The sequence below is a fragment of the Bos indicus genome, chromosome 15 (assembly GCF_029378745.1).
Source record: "Bos indicus isolate NIAB-ARS_2022 breed Sahiwal x Tharparkar chromosome 15, NIAB-ARS_B.indTharparkar_mat_pri_1.0, whole genome shotgun sequence".
NCBI lineage: Eukaryota > Metazoa > Chordata > Mammalia > Artiodactyla > Bovidae > Bos > Bos indicus.
The window spans coordinates 11,228,300-11,240,380 of record NC_091774.1 but is presented as its reverse complement, the minus strand read 5'-3'; the positions used below and the strand labels follow the sequence as shown (position 1 = coordinate 11,240,380).

The 12,081-nt window shown below is 33.8% G+C and overlaps 1 long non-coding RNA gene across 1 annotated transcript; it reads right to left on the bottom strand.

Annotated features, from left to right (window-relative positions):
• Positions 1–4,586: 4,586 nt before the first annotated feature.
• LOC139187276 (uncharacterized) lies at positions 4,587–11,792 on the bottom strand. The gene is made up of 3 exons (XR_011570812.1): positions 11,188–11,792; positions 6,138–6,419; positions 4,587–5,691 (listed from the first exon to the last, which is right to left on the bottom strand). It is a non-coding gene; the product is annotated as an uncharacterized lncRNA (long non-coding RNA).
• Between the last annotated feature and the right edge of the window lie 289 nt (positions 11,793–12,081).

The following is a 12,081-nucleotide window of genomic DNA, read 5'->3' as shown; positions in this document are numbered from 1 at the left end:
TCTTTAACAAGTGGTTCTGTGAAAAGTGGTCAACCACTTGTAAAAGAATGAAACTAGAGCGCTTTCTAACACCATACACAAAAATAAACTCAAAATGGATTAAAGATCTCAATGTAAGACCAGAAACTATAAAACTCCTAGAGGAGAACATAGGCAAAACACTCTCTGACATACATCACAGCAGGATCCTCTATGACCCACTTCCCAGAATATTGGAAATAAAATAAAAAATAAACAAATGGGACCTAATTAACCTTAAAAGCTTCTGCACAACAAAGGAAACTATAAGCAAAGTAAAAAGACAGCCTTCAGAATGGAAGAAAATAATAGCAAATGAAGCAACTGACAAGGGACTAATCTCAAAAATATACAAGCAACTCTTGCAGCTCAATTCCAGAAAAATAAATGACCCAATCAAAAAATGGGCCAAAGAACTAAATAGACATTTCTCCAAAGAAGACATACAGATAGCTAACAAACACATGAAAAGATGTTCAACATCACTCATTATCACAGAAATGCAAATCAAAACCACTATGAGGTACCATTTCACGCCAGTCAGAATGGCTGTGATCCAAAAGTCTACAAGCAATAAATGCTGGAGAGGGTGTGGAGAAAAGGGAACCCTCTTATACTGTTGGTGGGAATGCAAACTAGTACAGCCACTATGGAGAACAGTGTGGAGATTCCTTAAAAAACTGGAAATAGAACTGCCTTATGATCCAGCAATCCCACTGCTGGGCATACACACTGAGGAGACCAGAATTGAAAGAGATACGTGTACCCCAGTGTTCATCGCAGCATTGTTTATAATAGCCAGGACATGGAAGCAACCTAGATGTCCATCAGCAGATGAATGGATAAGAAAGCTGTGGTACATATACACAATGGAGTATTACTCAACCATTAAAAAGAATATATTTGAATCAGTTCTAATGAGATGGATGAAACTGGAGCCTACTATACAGAGTGAAGTAAGCCAGAAAGAAAAACACCAATACAGTATACTAATGTATATATATGGAATTTAGAAAGATGGTAACAATAACCTTGTGTATGAGACAGCAAAAGGGACACTGATGTATAGAACAATCTTTTGGAGTCTGTGGGAGAGGGAGAGGGTGGGATGATTTGGGAGAATGGCATTGAAATATGTGTAATATCATATATGGAAGAGTCACCAGTCCAGGGTCGATGCACGATACTGGATGCTTGGGGCTGGTGCACTGGGACGACCCAGAGGGATGGTATGGGGAGGGAGGAGGGAAGAGGGTTCAGGATGGGGAACACATGAATACCTGTGGTGGATTCATTTCGATATTTGGCAAAACCAATACAATATTGTAAAGTTTAAAATAAAGCAAAACTAATACAATTATGTAAAGTTTAAAAATAAAATAAAATTAATTTTAAAAAAAAGTAAAATAAAATTTAAAAAATAAATAAATTAGATTAAACTAAATTAAAAAATAATAATAAAAATAAAGCTGAAACTCCAATAAAAAATAAATGAATAAAATAAAAAGAGAATATAACAATGTAAAAAAAAAAAAAAAAAGATTGACTGGTTTGATCTCCTTGCAGTCCAAAGGACTCTCAAGGATCTTCTCCAACACCACCATTCAGAAGCATCAATTCTTCAGTGTTCCACTTTCTTTATAGTCCAACTCTTCCATCCATACATGACTACTGGAAAAACCATAGCTTTCACTAGACAGACCTTTGTTGGCAAAGTAATGTCTCTGCTTTTTAATATGGTGTCTTGTTTGGTCATAATTTTCCTCCAAGGAGCAAGTGTATTTTAATTTCCTGACTGCAGCCACCATCTGCAGTGATTTTGGAACACAAGAAAATAAAGTCTGTCACTGTTTCCATTGTTTCCCCATCTATTAGTCATGAAGTGATGGGACCAGATGACGTGATCTTCATTTTTCAAATGTTGAGTTTTAAGCCAGTTTTTTTCACTCTCCTCTTTCACTTTCATCAAGAGGTTCTTTATTTCTTCTTCAGTTTCTGACATAAGGGTGGTGTTATCTGTGTATCTTTGGTTATTGATATTTGTCCTGACAATGTTGATTCCAGCTTGTGTTTCATCCAGCCTGGCGTTTTACATGATGTGCTCCGCATATAAGTTAGATTAGCAGAGTGACAATATAAGGTTAGGTGATTAAAAAGTGCAAACTATTATGTACAAAATTATAAGGATATATATAGTGCATAACACAGGGTATATAGGTAATATTTTATAACTATAAATGGAGCACAGTACACTCTTAAAATGTAAATCACTAAATTGTAGATTTATAACATATTATATTGTATATCAACTATACTTCAACTTAAATTTTTTAATAAAATAAAACAATAAAACAGAAACAAACACATAAAGCCTTTAGATCTTCTCAACTTTACATTTCCCTGTGAACCAGGCTCTACATTTGCAATTTTACTGATTTGGGGTAAAGTGTTACTAAATGTCTGTTTCACATTTGGGGGCAGGAAATACCAATATGTGAAATTCCACATTAAATCTGTGTTCTCCCCATGTATAGTCAATTCTTTGAAGGTCTACGAAGTCATATAACATAAATTTCTGCCAGGAAAAAAATATTAATCTTTAGAAATAGGTAAAATAGTTTGCTATAAGATCTTTTACTATAGGCCTGAGCTTGATTTTCTGATATTTTCTAGGTTATTTTACAGTTATGTAGCAGCAAAGCTTAATTTGCACACTTTTGCCCAATAAACCAGTAAATATCTTTTGTCCAATGGAAAAAATAACCCTAGAGTCCAGTTTATGAGACTGTTGGACATTACCAGTTTTATGTCTAAAGTGACAAGTTTTTTGAAACAATTAACTAACTCACTTAATAATTAATGTTAACTAAATACAAATATTAATTTATGTTTGAATGTAATTCATAATTTGTCTTTTCAAAATTATATTTTCAACTGTAATAATTTTCTGTTAATTGATTTGAGAAAAGAAAATTTATGGGATAATTATAATATAATTTAGCCATCATTTGAGGTTTTACCTGGAGATATATTATTTAATTTTATGGAACATTCAAAAATAATTTCATAATTTAGGAGATTGGAAAATTTTAACTTTCCAACATGATATCAGTATTTATTGAGAAAGAGAAGTGAGAGAGAAAATTTACTTCCTACTGAAACATATAGACAATCAATGCTTTCCCCCTCCCCCCACTTTTGTAGGGAAGAGAGTATTTTGAATTATCAGACGGTCACACCTAAGTATATTTACAAGCCTCTTATGAAATTATGATTTTAAGAAGTTATCTTAAAATATGATGGCACAAAATGATGGCACATAGTCAAAACTCAATTTTAACAATTTGAACCTCAGAAATAGAAGATAAAGATCTATATTTATTTTAAATTTTCTAAACTTTAATTCATAGTGACAAGAATATGTAGACAAAAAAGACACACGGAAGATATTTGTTCAAAGAAAAATTTTATTTCAAAGAGGGACTCAAATTAGAAAATCTTCCTAGTATAATTGAATCATAATATTGAAAATAATTTATATTTCCCTTTTCAGAAAGATCATTCTTAACTACAAGGACAAAGTAGAAAATTAAAGGTGGAAGAATGGCAGTTTCCATTTCTTTGGATGTAAAATAAAATATTCATAGCTAATTTTCCAGCTTTAAAAGGATTTAAGAACTCCATCTACTTATAGTCACATCTCATGGCTAGAGAAATGCTTCTAAGAATAGTTATGTCAAATGCCCATGTCTGTAGTGGACATATAAAAAAATAGCAGTCAACTTCAAGAGTTATAGCAATAGAACATTAATTCTTCTCTTAGAGCTAATGATAAGTTGGTTCTTGGAATGAATGCAGCATTGACTTTTTCACCAAACATCTCCTCCCCCAGGCTTCTGCAACCTTTTGTTTAAAGAAAAGAATTGCTTCCTCTTGGGTGGGTGAGTAAAATATTTGTACTCCTCTGCTTAGGAAATAATGAGCCATCAAATTTATTAATGTTAGCAGTTTCATCAGGCAAAAACTAGGTGAAAGATTGGTCTGACTATAATCAAACTTTCCTTCCTGGTAATTTTTTTTAAAGTTTACTTTGACTTAGGCTTCCTGCTTAATGAGACCTTATATAGTAAAGATACCTCTGAATTTCCCAGGTCTCTCTGATGAGACTTTATCTAGTAAAAATGTCATTCCCTACCTCTGGGCTTCTCAGGTGGAACCTGCCAATGCTGGAGACATAAGAGATGTGGTTTCAATCCCTGGGTCAGGCTGATCCCCTGGAGGAGGGCATGGAAACCCACTCCAATATTCCTGCCTGGAAAATCCCTTGGATAGGGGAGCCTAGCAAGTTACAGTCCATAGAGTCGCAAAGAGTCAGACACCAATGGAGTAACTTAACACACAACGCACCTACCTCTGGTATCTAAAGGTGAAATGAAAATGTGCCTATGATTGAGCAAACATTTTAAACTTAACCTATAGATTATCATACAAAGAAAGGTAATTCAGGAAAATACAAATATCATGTGATATAAAAAATGATGCAAAGAATTTATTTTAAAACAGAAACAGACTCATACACATAGAAAACAAATTTATAGTTACTGAAAGGGAAACAGGGATGAAAAATAAATTAGAAATGTTGGATTAGCAGATACATGATATTATGTAAAAATAAGTTAACAACAAGGTCCCACAGTATAGCACAGGGACCTAACATGACATTGTAAATCAATCATACTTCAATTAAAAAAAAAAAAAAAACTTTAAAATAAAGATTAATAAAAAGTGGTATAACATGCACAGTTTGAGGATTGCTGAATGATCAGGTCAAGAACTCATGCCTAATGACTCCTCATACTTTATACTATTTTTCTACTTCACATTCACTTTCAGAGGTCACTTTTAATCACCATAGGAGAGACATTATATAGTGCTTTTCTGTTTATGGATCTGTGCTTAAACAAAACTCACGATTACTAAGTGAGATTCCATTGCCTCACTTACATTACAAACTGAAATAAATGGCTAATGAATATTTTATTGTAAATGTTGGATGTAAAATTAGTTATTCCTTGTTAGAAACACATTAAAATGTTATTAATATGGACTAATATGGGCAACTTGCTCTCATTCTAAACTTATAGAAAATTATACACTTTCTACTCCTTTGAAAATATTAGAAGTTATCAATTATAATGTCTTTAAGCAAATATGTACCTCTTTAGTGTATAATGGTTGTTCTTTGATGGAATCTGAATCAATCAATTTGCTCCTAGGAGACAGAACACTCAAGGAAAAGAGAGAAAAGAAAATGAAAACAAGAATTACAGAGGTTTACGAGTTATAGGGCTTAATGTCTTCCAGAAAGTTTCAGAAATAATGAGAGTGAAGGGACATGCTTACCTCACATTTGAGTTTCTCTATTGATTTTAACAGATGATCTCATTTTAAGGTAATTACGAATTAGACCAATTTGAATGCAGTTCAAACTACAGGTTTATGATGGTTGGTACAAAAATTACCTTCAGACATTCATTTGCAAACTCCACTTGATTTATTGCTGTCATTTTATTTACCTAATCCCATAAAGAACTGACATTAGGACAGAAGGTGATAGTTAAACAAATCTGGTTTTATAGTCCACGTCCAGAATTGCCAGCCTCTGTGTGAGATCTGTAAGAGATATTAAAGGTTCATTAAGGTAAACCTCTATATTATATATTTGGAGGAACCAAGCTGCAAAAAATGTGAACTAATATGTCCAAAGTTCCACAGTCACTAGAACACTACAAAATTCTTCCCACACCTCTCAGGACAAATATCTTTCACTGTGTTACCCTAAAAATTATTCTCTCTGAGCCCCACTCAAGAAAGATCATTATACAGAAAACAAGTTTGATTTGAGGTAGCTACTTAAACCTACACATTTCAATGCCTTAATTCAGGTTTGTTTGTTAGGAGAGCTATAAATTATACAAATAGGATAGAAATATTCATATCAGTATTGGACACCAAATAATAATGACTATCATCATTCAAGTTCAAGAAAAAGAGCCTGAAAATCTTACCTGCAAACTCACCATGAGAGGAAAAGGAGCCCATCACTCCAGTACTCTTACCTGGAAAATCCCATGGACGGAGGAACCTGGTAGGCTGTAGTCCATAGGGTAGCTGGGAGTCGGACATGACTGAACAACTTCACTTTCACTTTTCACTTTCATTCATTGGAGAAGGAAACGGCAACCCACTCCAGTGTTCCTGCCTGGAGAATCCCAGGGATGGGGGAGCCTGGTGGGCTGCCGTCTATGGGGTCACACAGAGTCGGACGCGACTGAAGCGACTTAGAAGCAGCAGCAGCAGAGCGTAGAGGTAAGGCCTTTCAACATAACTCCATGAAGACCCTTTAATTAAGTGCAGCAAGTGCCAGAGAAAAAAGAAAGACATCTATCAGCCATACTATCAGTTCTACAAATCTCTGTGTATCAGAATTCTTACTCTTTACCTTCTCTATATTTCCACTTGTACAATGTCTAAACATCTAAGGATAAATCCTTCACTTGTGACTCGTAGCCCATTCCCTTTCAGAATCTACTATGCAAAGATATTGCCACTCAGTTGTTTTCCCACATTTCCACATGATTAATTATTCTGTCTGCCAGTTAATTCCCATCAGCATAAAAATGCATTTTCTAAGCTATTACCTATCTTAAAAACAAAACTAAACTAAAACTAATGTAAAACATTTCCATGTCAGCACAAAGGAGACAAAAACTTCAGACCAATGTCATCCTCTCCCAGAAAAGCAATCACAAAAATGATAGCTAAAACAAGAAAAACAAACAAACAAACAAACAAAAAAAAATATTTTAAAGTACTTTTAAACTGCAAGAAAATTTTTAAAAAAATTATTGAAGTCAAGAAATAACAAGAAAAAACAATCCCTAAATCACAAGCTTCTGTTGAAACCAATGTTTGTGTCTTTGTCTTTGGAGTATTTGCCTGTCATTATTGGCCTAGAGCAGTGGCTTTAGCTAGCTAAGTACTTGGACACACTACAAAGACTAGGCCTGAGATTTGGAGAGCAGCTAGGTGACCTAAAGTTGAAATCCTAGAAATTCAATATTGTTGACTTATGTGAAATAAGATATAAATAGAAATAAAGAACTTGCCATAATTGCAGATTGTATGCTTGTTAATATAGATAAAGTAATTTTTGAACAAGGTATTTTAACTAATAAGTATTAGAGATTTTGTAGGATAAAATTTAACTCCAAAATTTCAATTACATTTGTATCTTCCAGCAACAAACAAGTAAGAAACACAATTTTCTATCTACCTAGACATAGATAAAACTTTATACTTCTAAATAAGCAAAATAAAATGAGTGAACTTAAAATTCTAGCAAAATACTCTAAAACTGTTTTGAAATATGAAATCTTGAAAAGGACATATGATGTTTATAGAGTGGAAAACACATTATAATAAAACAGCAATTCATTTATCTACATGTCAAAATTATGTATAGATTTTATGCAACTTCTGCTGATATAGAATTAAACAATTTAAAAATTGATATTGAATATTAAGAGCTATAAAGTGTCAAGGTACTCCTGAATAAAAACCAGTAAGGAAAATTAGCTCTAATAGATGTCAGTAGAGCATCTTAATTAATACAATGTGCTATTAATGTAGCAATAAATGAAAAAATAATGTGAATTTCCAACTAAAATGGAAACAGAAGACAGGAAATAGAGAATCTCACATGTGTGCCTTTAGAATATAAAGCTTAAGAACTGAGACACTGCTTTCCCATATATTTCTGATTTACAGAAAATGGAAACCTGTTTCCTGACCAATGAACATCTGCGAAGAATTTCTCCCCATCCTCAAGTCAATCAACTTATTGTTTGGACTCTGCCTGGACTCCCACTTCTTTGCACATCTTGCCCATATATATAGCCCTCTCCAAATCTTCAATGCACTCACAACCAGAAGTTTACTCCAGTTTGCATTTCCTGAGCTGAAATTCCTCTGTTATTCCTGGATAAATGTAGTTTCCGATAATTCAAGTTCACCTCAGTTTATGCTTTCATTTAGCTCTTGACAATAAGTAAAACAGATGTAGCTTTCAGTACAGTGTGTGTGTGTGTACGCATGATATATTTGGATATAGACTAGTTTAATAAGCCATAGCAAGTTAGGGGGGAAGAACAAAGTATTCGGTAAAAATAGAAGGATTTTTTTAACATAATATAGAAAAATCAAGAAAGATCATGACCTCAAACTGATGCAAAAAAATTCCTAATCTAACTTTTCTTACAAGTGAGTAGCAATTTTTTTTAATATGGAGAAATTCTAGAAAATATCTTTTAATGTTAAGATAGAGAAACATTTCTTAAACAAGATCAAAAGCACATATAATAAAGAAAAATACATTTGAAAACATTGCATTTAAGAATTTATTTTGTTGAAAACACAATTTAAAAGTTTCAAAGTAGAAGATATTTGTAATAAAGTTATACTAATAAAGAATTATCATCCAGAATACATAAAGAAATATCTCACAAATTGAGAATAACTGCAAAACAAATCAATATTAATCACACAATTAATTAAACAATCAAAAGAAATAAATAAGCATTTCCAGAGTAAGAGGCACAACTAGTGAATACACAGATTGAATAATGACCAAACTCATTAGTAACTAGGAAATACAAAATAAAATTATTATGAGATAACATCAAATTAAAACAACTGGCAAAAATTAACATTCAAAATCAAATATCTATTAGGATACAGAGTGAGTGCCAGAGGAGTTCTTCTTATACTGCTGGTGTAAGGGAGCAGCAGTGCTACAGAGCCCAGAAAAGCAATTTGCCAAAGTTAATTAAAGTTGATTAAAGCATACCACACAATTAGCATTAATAGTTTCAGACCTAGATAAAAAGAAACACTTGTACATGCACACATGCACAAGAAGATAAATAAGAATATCAATTGCAATGTATTTCAGAATATAATTTTTAAAAAAAAATGAAACAATGACGAGAACTTGGAGCAATGGGAGGGGAGGCTGTTTTGAAATGGTATATAAAGGGAAAATGGGGTCTTCAAGTTTTCGTTTGATTCTGTTTTTGTTGGTCTTTTACTCTTTGCAGTAATTTATGTTATCATGAGGAAAAAATTATCTATACCATTCTGGGAATTGTGTCTAGTAAAGATGTTGTTTGTACAGTAATCACCAACTAAGAAAACAAGTGGAGATTCACTAACCACAGGTTAACCACTTATTCAACCCCCAATGCACAAACTCCTAGAAATTCTTTATTATAATCTGAGGAATATCTCTCTCCAACTCCATATTTCACTAGATACACAAAGGAAATGAAGATCTGAAAAGCTTTTTTCAGATAAGGAATGTTTATATTTTCTGACACTTTTGAGGCTTTTAGTAATAGATCTTTTCACCCTATTTATCCACCCTCTTTATGGAAACAACAAAAACAAAAGTCCAGCTTTCCCCAATAACATTGTTAATAGAAGCTGAAACTCAACTAAAGGACAATGAGACCACAGAACAAAATAACATGATATTTGGGAAGAAGACACTTAAAATACACATGCTTGTATTAGACAAGAACAAGTAGAAAAGTTAGATGAAGCAAGAAAACCATTTTTAATGACATTGAAGAACTTTTAAGCAATGAGGACATTAGGGACCTGGAGTCAAAGAAAATAACAAATGTTCTGCACTCACTTTCTACTAAGGGCATTTGCAGGTTTGTTACATAGGGCAATTTACTTTTGCTTTTCCAGGCATTAATCAGGGAAGGGGATGCTGCTTGAAGAAGAGAAGCCAACAAAGTTTTGTGCAGTTGCTTGGCATTGAGAAAACACCATGGACATTTTGAACAGCCTTAAATACTTGGCTTCCATTCAGTTTGTAAGCTTTTTAAGCTGCATGGAGCAAATAGATAACAAAATTAAGATAAAGACATCTATAAAATAGAGGAGAACTTTTGTTCAGCTTATAGTGCTGAGGAACAAATATCAGAGTTTGGGACCTATCAAGGTAGAGGTCCTAGAGAAAACATCAAGATTTCAGTTGAAAATTATGGAAGACTGTGTCCTATAAACAGGGTTGAGTCAGGAGTGGACTGAAACATAATATATTTCACTCCGGTTTCAAATCAACTCAGCCCAAGATAGTATTAAGGCCATAAGCTCTCACTCTGTCTTGGAGATAAACTTCCCATTGACTCAAAATAATTAAATGATCTCAAAATACCAAGTATTGGTCAATATATGGATGTACAGGAACTCATACATAGCTGGTGGAAGAGTAAGGTGGTGAAGCCATTTTACAAAACTGTTGGCTTATCTCACATATCTCATGACACAGCTATTCCATTGCTAGAGAAATTCTTACAAGAGAAATTCTTACACAGCACAACCTGTACTAAATGTCATGTATATCAAGGAGGCTCGTACATGTCAAAAATAACATTCATAGCAGCAAAAACTTGGACATGATCAAAATCCCCATCCACAGAGGAAGGAATGACAAAACTTAGATGTAGTCTCATAATACAATATAATTTATCATTCAAAGTAAAGATCTTCACCCACAAGCAGCAATACAGATGAATATTTGCAACATGATATCAAGCAAAGAAAATGTCAAAAGATTACACACAGCATGGCATTCCTTTTAATAAAGTTTAAAAACAAATGAATTATTATCTAGCAGATATATGAAAGAATGTATCAAAATTATATAAAAAAGAAAGAATTATTCTGTTTACATAAAATTCAATATTAGGTTAAAAAATATTTTAAGGGTGTTTACACATAAGATAAATCTACAGGAAAAAAAAAAGAATTATTAACATAAAATCCACCGTTGATAGAGGAGCAAAGTAAGTCATATGAAAATGGAAAAGGTCACTTAAAGAGTGCTACAAAACTGGTAACCAGTGTTCAATGTTTTAAGCCAAGTGCTACTACCTGGTTGTATGAATAATGCTAATCTTTCTGACTACTGTTATGTTGGTCACTACATTTTCAAATATATTAAATAATCTCTTTTTGGAGATATTTTTCACAATAGAAACAAAGGAAAAATATATAACAAGTTAAAAACAATTTGACAACTCATTGGTATCTTGCCTGAGTCTCATTTGTTCTTGTATTGCTGATCCTGTTCGTGATGCCAATTGTCTTGCTGTTCACACTGTGGGCACTGTTTGCTGATCTCATGTCAGGCAAGGCACGAGTTAAGATGCTGGAAGAAGACTCAAGGTCCTGTAGGAACTACAGACATGTTTATTCTCTCCTGGCTGGCACAGAAGCGGTAACACAGCCTCTATCCTGGCTGACGCAGTGGCTGTAGCCGCAGCCACAACGTAACCATAACGGAGCCATAGCTAAAACTCATATAACGTAATCATGATGTCGCTCCAGTGTAGCCCCAATGCAGCAGCAGCCAGGGCTTTCATAGTGAAGCTCAAACAGGTGTACAGCACAAAGTAGCCCGTGACTGAGTGAGTACCTCGTAACATGCATGCGCAGTTCTGTGAGTGATCTCAGCTGTTACATAAACGTGTAAAGTCATTGTTTACAGAACACGGGGTTCAGTTCAATTCAGTTCAGTTGCTCAGTTGTGTCCGACCCTGCAATCCCATGAATCGCAGCACGCCAGGCCTCCCTGTGCAACACCAACTCCCAGAGTTCACCCAGACTCACGTCCATCAAGTCAGTGATGCCATCCAGCGATCTCATCCTCTGTCGTCCCCTTCTAGGAGTGAAAACATAGGGCAAGAAAGTCTGACTGGGTTCATCTTGTTAATTTCCCCACAATTCTTTTCCAATAGTAACAGAACTTCTTAGAAGAATCTTTCATTTATGCCTACTCCATTTTTTTTTTTCTCATCACATTCTTTCAGAATCCATTTCAGTTAGGTTTTAGATTCTGCCTTTCTATTACAGAAATAGCTCTTGTTCAAGTCATGATGACATCCATATTGCAAGGTCCCATTATTATTTTTTAGTCTGTAGCTAATT